At 32.7% G+C, this 9,691-nt stretch overlaps 1 long non-coding RNA gene across 1 annotated transcript; it reads right to left on the reverse strand.

Annotated features, from left to right (window-relative positions):
- Window positions 1-5,617: 5,617 nt before the first annotated feature.
- On the reverse strand, window positions 5,618-6,456 carry LOC121210991 (uncharacterized). The gene is made up of 2 exons (XR_005906321.1): window positions 6,116-6,456; window positions 5,618-5,871 (listed from the first exon to the last, which is right to left on the reverse strand). It is a non-coding gene; the product is annotated as an uncharacterized lncRNA (long non-coding RNA).
- Between the last annotated feature and the right edge of the window lie 3,235 nt (window positions 6,457-9,691).

Consider the following 9,691-nt stretch of genomic DNA (forward strand, 5'->3'; position numbering starts at 1 on the left):
AGGCTCAAGCCAATTTTATCTAATCTTATTTCACCCTTTCAAAACATTTTCTTCAAGAATAGAAAACTATGTGATAATGCAATTTCTTGAAGATGTTAGTATGTGTCAAAATGACAAAACCGCAAAATTAGAAAAGACTGTAAAAACTGAAAAAGATTCTTTAGCCCAATTACGCCAGAAATATTAATAGTCTACTGATTTGGTTAAGAGGCTTGATACCCAGGTCACAACTTTAAAGGGTAAATATAATGATGCACAGACTGAGCGTGAGCATTATAAGGAGGAGGTCAATCATTTGAAGGATGAAAAGTCTATTTTACAGGTGAAGCTCAAGACTTAGGAGGAAAGTCACAAGGCGGAGTTAGAAAGTCTATGCCAATCCCATGATGAAACTTTCAAAAATTTTCAAGAGAATACCAAGAAAAATCTCAATGATGCTCTGCCAAAGTGGAGGTGTGACAGCCCTAATTTGGCCCTAGTCGGAAAGTGGTTTCGGTATCACAAAACTGAGTCCCAAAAATAATCAAACGTTATATTATGTGTTTATTTCATGTGAAAGTGCATGTGTGAAAATCCCATGCTTTGATTCTGCCATTTGTGAGTGAAATTATGAAATAGGACCTATGTGAAAATTTTTGAAAATGCTATAGGCTAATATGTAGTGGCCTAATAAATAGTAGTGCAAAATAGGAGGATTTGCATGTCAAACTCCCCATTTTATGTGTAGTGGCCGGCCATGGTGTTAATGGTAGACAACATGTGCAAATTTTTTATTGAAGTTATGGCATAAGTATGGCACAAATAATAAATGTTATTTTGTGTCATAAAATGTTTAGTAATAGAATAACAAAAAGGAAGAAAAGGAAGATTTTTGTTCATTCTTGTTCATAAAAGCTGAAAATAGAAGAGAAAGGAGAGGAAAAGAGCTCTTGAATGTTCGGTCACTTAGGGAAGAAAAATCCAAGGTAAGTTCATGGTAGTTTGCTTCTATCTTGATGTTCATGAGTTCTTCTTGATTCTACCCTAACTCATGAAGCATATTTTAATTTTTGATTGTGTTGTGAGCATTCGGTCATGAATTAAAATGAAGGAAATGGTTGTTGTTTCATGTCCTTTTGATGAAAATGGAAGATAGGTGAAGTTGAGCTAAGCAAATGAGCATGCATGTGCCTTAGATGCTAAGGGAAAAATCTGCTAACATGTTGTACTTTAAAATGATGAAATGAAGATTATGCTTAAGTAAAATTATAGATATGTGATGATTGATTGGTGATATGCATGTTTAAATAACATGCATGCAAGGTATGTGTGAAAGAGTGATTCGGTAATAAATCTGTTTGGGACAACAGCAGTAACGTGATTTTGGAAAATCACCATAAATTATGGGAGATGAGTTAGAAGCTGAATAAATTATGTAATTAAATCTTAATGAGTATAGTTTCTTATAAAAGAAACCGTGTAAGCAAAAGAATTTCCGATGATGAGATATTTGAAGTGATGTGGGACAGGGTCAGAATGACTTCTAGATCCTCTGTTCTGTCTTTATAAAATCATTATAAATTGTAAAAAAATGTTCATAAGATGAAATTTATATGCTTATACTCCTTAATGAGTCTAGTTTCAAATGAAATAAATTATAACATATTTTTAATTCTGTACAATGAGAAATTTGATTCGTAGTGAGGAGTGGTCAGATTAGTCAAACAGTGAAACAGGGGAAACTTTAAGAAAAATATGGTATTTATTGGCCAAACCAAAAATTCTTAAAATTTTATGGATGAAATATATATGAGTCTATCTTTAGGTAAAATTAATTTCACTTGATTTGGAGTTTCGTAGCTCCAGTTATAAATGATTTAGTGACTGTTGCTCAGGAAGACAGCTTGCAGTGAAATTATGATTATGTGATAAACATTGACAAAAATTTGTTAATGAGTTGCTTATTGATTTCTTATAAGCTTACTATGATCAGTAGGTGTGAAAGTCGAATATATATATGTAAATATTATATTTTTAAAGTGATGCTCGAATAGTCGAATAATGACCAGTTTAAAATCTTTGAATTTAAGCTCAAGAGCATAGAGGGGCAAAATTCGGATAAGGGAAAAGAGAAAGTAATCGAATAGCCGTTGTAATCGTTCGGCAACATTCAGGGTAAGTTCTTAAGTGTTTAAGCTTGATTCCTTTTTATATGCCTAAGAGTTAAATTAATATGGTAAAGGGAATGTAAATTTTATTTAGTTAATGTGCCGAATATGTAATGATTTAAGGCTATAAGCCGATTATGGCTATTATGCCTAAGTTGAATTGGATTTGGAAATTTGATGCACTAAATGAGTGTTACAATGAATAAACTATGCCGTATATGTTCTAGTGGAGATATCACGATTGTGATTATTGAATATCTAAAGGAAACCATGATGTGTATACAATTATTATATTTAGTCCGTTGTGGTAGCCGAAGGTGGCTTGGTACTAAGGTGATTAAATGTGAACTTCGATGAGGTAACTGTTAGTGATCGATGATATAAGTTATGCATTATAATATATATTCGGGTTTCAAACCTAATAGACGTAATGCCAGTGAAATGACATCGGACTTAAAGGTCTAGCATGCTTATGGCCGGTGAAGAAATCAGGTTATTACCTAGCAGGCAAATTGCCGATAAACTATTAAAAGTGTGGTGCTATAAGACTATGGGCTAATGCGATATGTGGATTTGTTCCGTATAGTAAATTATTCAGGTACGAACAACCTAATTAAGTACATGTAAATTAAATGAATTTGATGATTGATGTGAATCGAACGTATAAAAAATGGTTTCATATTTATGTTCAACTATGAGACCTTGTGTTAAATCGACAATCGAATTCGTTCAAATACATTAAGTTGGTCAGGTATGCGATATGTACTTATGCATGTTAAATCGATTGGAATTGAATCACAAATGTGAATTGAGAAGCATAGGTAAAATGCCATATGTGAGTAAGGGTAAAACCATCGTAAATTATCGATAAGGATGGGCTATGTGTGGAACCATCTTATAATTGCTAATTTGAAAGGTTGTGTACGAATCAGTGAGCAATATGTACATATTAGATGAATTGTGACCTTTTGGTTCTACCTGAATTAAGTTGTGTGATAAATAATTTATGTATATGACTTAAAGTCGAATGGTCACTATGGGTTAAGTTTGAATGGTGAAATGGATATGTGATATTTACGTATGACTTTTGAACCGAAATGTAAATGATGGTGTTCATAAGGAGCTTATATCCGAATGTAGCAAATGACTACTAATGTGATATGTTGAATGAGAGGTGTTAAAATATGATTAAATATGCATGATATTCGATGTATATCCGGGTTAAATCCCGCAGGCTTCGTGCTGGTATTATATCCGAGTTAAATCCCGCAGGCTTCGTGCTAGTATTATATCCGGGCTTAAAGACCCGCAGGCTTCGTGCTGGTAAAATATCCGGGTTAAATCCCGCAGGCTTCGTGCTGGTATTATATCCGGGCTTAAAGACCCGCAGGCTTCGTGCTAGTAAAATATCCGGGTTAAATCCCGCAGGCTTCGTGCTGGTATTATATCCGAGATAAATCCCGCAGGCCTAGTGCCGGTATTATATTCGGGCCTTCGTGCCTAGCAGGCGTAATGCCGGTGAAATGATATGTTATGTGAATTCAATGTTCCTTGTAAGATAAGGGTTTAGCCAAATGTTAAAGATGAAAAGATAGTGTATTGTATCATGCTTATATGGCCTAATGGCAAGTATAACATGTTGGTAAAAATGCAATATGCTTTTATAATCGAATGATAAGTTTGAAATGAACGTGAGTGAAATGTTATGCATAAGCTATCAAATGCTAAGTGTGAAAATGAGATGAAAGAAAAGTGTTTGAGATGTATAATTATATACGTTCGAATGATGTTAGTACTTAATTGATATAAATATGTTATATGGAACTTGTTGACTTGATTATTCGGGCCTTTGAGCTGAGCAAACTATAATGCCGGTGAGATACTATTCGAGCCTTCGAGCCTAGCAGGCTATAATGCCGATGAACTGATATCGGGTCTCGAGCCTAACAGGCGAAATGCCGGTGATTTGAGAAAAGTCCATGACTAAGGTACCTCGTGTTAGGTTGAAAAATGAATACATTCAGTACGTTAAGTGGGCCAGGTACGCATTATGTACTCATATGTGAGTTTGATCTGCAATGAATCATAAGCGTGCATTGTGATACATAGGTGAATAAATGTTATAACTATATCTATGATCATGATACACCGGGTCAGGGTGTGAAAATATGTGAAAGTATTCGATTTAATTATGTTATATGAATTCAGATTAAGTGTGATAAGAATGCTGAACGTGCATTATATGTTTGTGTGTATTCGGCCAGATGGCAATATACCTAGAATATGGCTACTTAAGAAATTAAATAATCGAAGTATAATTGCGTTTATTTGTTTGCATTGCTTAAGACTTACTAAGCTTATGAAAGTTTACTCCGTTGTTACATTCCTCTGTTTTATAGATTGTTGACTTTAGCTACCTGCTCGGGTTGGAGTTCGCCGGAGATATTATCACACTGTCGAGCTCACGTTATCGGTGTAAGTAAATCCTAGTATTTCGAGTCTATGGCATGTATAGGGTTTTAATGTTTTGGACCTCGTAAGCTCATATATGGGATAGATTGCATGTGAAAAGAAAAGTTTTAAATTGATTGAAATTTTTCAGCACGATTTTTGTGTGATTGACTGAGTTTAAGTCGGGTAACACCTCGAACCCTGTTCTGGTGAGGGATACGGGTGAGGGGTGTTACAGGAGGTCTAATCTGATTCTACATGCCCAAGTGGCTGCAGGTTCGCTTGATCTTAATAGGGTAGACTTCAACTGTTTGAAAGACATTTCTACTAAGTCACTTAACTTATGTTTACCAACCTAAGGGTGATGAATGAGATGCATTTCAAAGGGAGTGGAAACAATCAGAGGACTTTATCTTCTCTCTACGCCCAATACTGCTAACAACAATGAGAGTTCAACCAATGACGGTCAAAATCCTAAAGATCTTTCTCTAACTGAAAAGGCCCCATTGATCAACCTACTGAGGGAGAAAATGGAGATATATATTGTAAATCAATTTTATCATTTCAATATTGTAAATCAATTTTATCAATGAATCTACTCATTTTATCTCAAACTGTCTTACGTACCTCAGAATCATTTTACTAATTGTCTTTCCCAAAATGATAAATTTTACACACCTGAAAGACTAATCCAAGCTTGGTGCATTATGCATTCAGGGCTCATTTCCACATTATCTGTTTGAGAATCGACTGAATCGCAGTTTTTACTTAATACAAATTTCTCCTTAATACATGGCAGAATATCATAAAATCAAATTCATACTTACTATCGTGGCGGTTACTATATGTCCACACGTATACGCCAAAGCAATCTTTTGGCGGATAACACTACACTAGACAAACTTTTTATTGTTATACTCTAAAACTTTGAACTTGTCATATTTGGGGTGTTACAAGGTAAGTAGATGTTGTAAGACAAAATTTTGGCCCGAGCCCATACACATACAAAAACCAAAAAATAAAACAAAAATATTAAATATCCATTTACAAATAGTAAATCCAAAAAGAAAAATCTGGCCCAAATGCCCAATTACATAAAACAGCCCAAAATAATGGCCCAACAACAATAGGCCCAAATTCGGAAACCCTAGGGTTTCCATCTGTTTCACGCCGCAGCAGTGGTCACCAGCAGCCTCCACGTACCACGCATGACCCCGACTCGCGCATTGTTCGCCCCACGTCCGTGCGCTCCGCCCCTCCACGTCCTCACAACCTGCAGTTTAAGCAAGAGAAACAGCAGGAAACTGCTTTTATTTTGGCTATAAAGCCTTTGATTTTTAATTGTAAAAGGGGGACGATGAGAATAGAAAAAGATACATATAGAAAATCGAATATACATCAATTTTTTTAAAGGTGATCTCATATTCAAATGTTCTTTAGTTTTCACTTTCGACTCTATTTATTTTGTTTTTCATTAACATTTCAAAGGATACAAAAATAAAAAACGAGTGATTTACCTTTCGGAAGTACTGTGGGATTCCATCTGCTTCGTTGAAATCGAAGTTGAGAAGCCGAGATTGTTGTCCTTCGGGACCTGAATCGGCTAGTCACAACTGACGGAGGAGAACGGCGCTTGGGAGGGCTTGGAATTGGCTAATGGAAAAAACAAAAAGGGGGGTGTTAGGGTTTTATTTTGGTTGTTGGTATAAAATGGCAGATTGCCATTCAAATGCTTTTTTTCAGCTTTAACAACTACTAAAACGGTGCCGTTAAAATCTTTGGAAGCAAATGAAATTGGGTTTGGTTTATTTTCTGTTCTAATCCCTATTGGATCGCGTGTATTCCATCTTGCCTCTCTTGTTGAAGTAATGTTTAGCTTTTAGATTTCAGATTTTGCTTTAATTTCAAATTTGTCCTTAACTTGTTTTGATTTATTTATTTTTCTGTTTTATCATTATTTATTTTAAATCTCTTTATATATTATTTTTTATTTAACTTTCTTTCATGTGCATTATTTATGCTAAGCTTATATATTATTGATTTTAAATGTTTGTTTATATTAGTTAGTTAAAACTTTTTTTATAGATTATTTTTTATGTATTATTTATTTTAAAAATTGTTTTATGATTATTTAATTTAGGATCTTGTACTTTGTTTTATTTTATTTTATTTTTTTTAAATTGTCCCACATTTTATATATTAATTGATTCATTAATTATTATCTTTTATGCATATTACGTAGTTTTTTAAAATTATAATTCAAAATTTGCTGTTTTCTATCAATTTATTATTTATTTATGGTTATTATTCATTTTGAACACATGTTATTTACCTTATATCATCATGTACGTGCATATATATATGTATGTATATTTTAAATTTATCACATTATTCATTTTTTAAATTACTTTGCTATTTACTCGATTTTTTTTAAAAAAGGTGTTTTATCTTATTTATGTATATACATATATGTTATCCACTGTAAAATTCACTATTTTTTTTTTGAAATTGTTTTATTAATTTTTTTATATATCATTAATTTACATACTATATATTGGATTTCCTTTGTATAAAGTCCCATTTTGTTCCTTAGCTTTTATTTTATGTATGTATATTCTCTTGTGCCGTTTTTTTATTTGAATTTCCGGTATTTTATCATTCTTTATATGTAAACATTGGCATTGTTTTAGTGCTATTTGAGATATTAGTTTTGTTGTTATTATATTTTCTCTTAATCATTTATATTAGCATTGAAAGTTAGCACGTTGTGCAATGTGAATTATCATTTAGCATTTGTATTTTATATTCTATTGGTGTATTGGTTTTGTTAACGAATCATCGTCTTAAACAAATGTATTTCATTTTTGTATTTTATTCAATGATTTTTCAAATCAAGGCAATGTTTCGTACCTAGAAATTCGAGAAATTATGTCGTAACGTGTTGGGTTTCGTTTTTTTTTTCGTTTGGCCAAATAACGGAATACCCTTTTAAGATTTCGTTGTGTGTTTTGGAAACCATGAGGTGATCTCAGTTTTTGGAGGCTTAAAATATCGTCTCCTAACGTGCTGGATGTGGTATTTCATTTCTTTGGAATGAGTGAATCTTAAAATCCAATTCGAGTTGTTCACATATTTTTAAAGGAATCGTATTTTAACATTTTTTTCCCTTCAAATTTTCAACATTAGGATGATAATTGATCAATACGGTACCAATTTTGGGCGTTGCGAAGGTGCTAATCCTTCCTCGCGCGTAACCGACTCCCGAATCCGTTTTCTAGTTTTTCGTGGTCTAAAAACATTGTTTTAATAAACCAAAATGCTTTATTAAAATTATCGATCACAAGGTGACCGGATCACACCTAAACAAAAAGGATTGGTGACGACTCAATACCTCGTTTTAAAGTCGATCCTCGTTTTTCAAATTAAAAATGGTTTTGACAGCTTGGCAACTTCACTGGGGAACAATAAGAGAGTCAAGTCGTAAAATTGATTATTTTCTATCCTTTTGTCGAAAATTAAAAGTTTAGTTTTTAAATACACGATCCTCATTGTATTTCATTGGTGTTATGGTTTCCATCATTTTATTCATGTTTTTGAGTTTTGAGTTTTTATATCCCCTCGCATTGCATATTGCATGACCGTTGTGGTCACAACTCTTAAGTGGGAGTAAGAAGCTATGTCTTCGTGAGGTTTTCACCTCTGCATGGGCTAGTGGACTGCTTCCGGGATACATCCGTACCTATGTCTTCATGAGGTTTTCACCTCTGCATGGTCGTAGGGAAATGTATTCCCTTAAATTGAACTCGATCCACATGAGCCTATAATGAGTGAGGATTGAGGAATCTGCTGGATCAGGTACCCAGTCTTTAGAACTAAACCGCATATAGCGAGCCTTAAGAGCCCACCCTAGGTAGAGCCACTCCAAACCCTAGTGGTTACCCAAGTAGGTGCTTTGTGTGCTACTTATTTCTTCTGTACTAAAGTATTTTGTCTGTTTTGTTTATGACTGCATTGCATTACATCATCATAGAAAGGAGGTGTTGATTCATATTTGATTGCTAAATGGAACCGTTTGTCATAAGGAAACGAATTTCTTGATCAAGTGAATTATAATACGGTTGTCTGAATATGATCTAAGTAAACACAACGGAAGAAGGCTGATAGTTCATGGAGAAAAACAAGAATTTACCTGAGGATTCAAGTCAATAAAGATTATCCGAAAGACATTACGTCTCAACTTTCTTAAAGGATCTAACGAACATTGCAAGGATAAGTAAGTATTAAGTCGCGGCCCGAATCAAGCAAAAGGAGCTAGTGGGGGTATCTATTGGAAGCTTGTAAGATTTGACTTTTACAAAGAAAAGAAATCGGTGTCTTTGCCTGTAACATGAGGACAAGGCCACATATGTAATATAACGACCCAAATTTTACTGTTACCGGAAAAGTGTATTTTCGGGTCTTTATTTCTGAAAAGTGGATTCGTAAATATTTATTTAAAAATATTTACGAAGTAAAATGAGTGGTTAATTAGAGTTTAATTAAGTGAATTTAATTTAATTAAGAATAATTGGATAAAAGGATTAAATTGAATGAAATGTGAAAGTTTAATTATAGAATAAAGAAAATTAAAAGGACTAAATAAGTAAATAAACCAAAAAGAGTGCCAAGTGTATGGCAAAAATAAAATACAAGTATAATAAATATAATACACACATTTGTAATACATATATTTATTTGCTTATTATTTAAGTAAATATTAATGTATTTATTATTATTAAATTAATATTATATGATAAATAAATAAAAAGTTGACAAATGTATGGTATGTATAGTGACATGTGTGATACTAATATACATACATTTGTAAAATACATGTATATTTACTTATTATATAAGTAAATTATTAAATTATATATTATTATTAAGTAAAAGATATTTATATAATAAATAGATTAAAGAAAGACAAATGTAATAATATATGTGTATACAAATGTAAAATAGATATTGGATATTAAATAGATATTTTATTATAGCTATTATTAAGTTATTATAATATATATATATAAAAAGTAAAAGGAATAAAAAGAAAAAGA

Source organism: Gossypium hirsutum, chromosome A12 (assembly GCF_007990345.1).
Source record: "Gossypium hirsutum isolate 1008001.06 chromosome A12, Gossypium_hirsutum_v2.1, whole genome shotgun sequence".
In the NCBI taxonomy this organism is placed as follows: Eukaryota; Viridiplantae; Streptophyta; class Magnoliopsida; order Malvales; family Malvaceae; genus Gossypium; species Gossypium hirsutum.